A 582-nucleotide genomic window follows, 5' to 3' on the forward strand; every position below is an offset into this window, starting at 1 on the left:
GTTAAATTTTTAAAAACAGATATACAATCCATTGAAATATTATAAAATGATACTTATTACTTTACCCTTAGTGGCTGGCTCTTGCATATAAATATTACTCATGTTTGTATGTCTCCTATAATAGAAAAAATCTTTCATCAATAATATTTCATATTAAATCTTTAGTTATTTATAAATCAGTCATCCAAATGGTTCTTTTCTCGTATAATCATAGCTTTTACCTCCTTTTGACATTGGCTTTATTGGCCCAATGAAGTTCATGATGTGCCACAGCACCATTATAATTGCTTTTTTTATAGTTTCCAATCCCTATATATATTACTAGACATTTTTGCCTTAATGCAACATTTACACTCTGTGTTCAATTTAACTTTACAATGCCACACATGTTTCTCTCTTGATACATATGCTGCCTCTTTTCTGTTTCTTGATTTGGCTTAATATACATTTCCTCTTCGCATTCCTTTTATTCAAACTTAACACATTAGCGATGATCATTGACTTTGACCACTGACATTAATATTCATTTATATCAGGAACACAACATACCTTTCAATCTCACTGTATTCTCCATATCTTGTT

The sequence above is a fragment of the Eufriesea mexicana genome, unplaced genomic scaffold (genome assembly GCF_001483705.2).
Source record: "Eufriesea mexicana isolate 0111107269 unplaced genomic scaffold, ASM148370v2 scaffold395, whole genome shotgun sequence".
Classification (NCBI taxonomy): domain Eukaryota; kingdom Metazoa; phylum Arthropoda; class Insecta; order Hymenoptera; family Apidae; genus Eufriesea; species Eufriesea mexicana.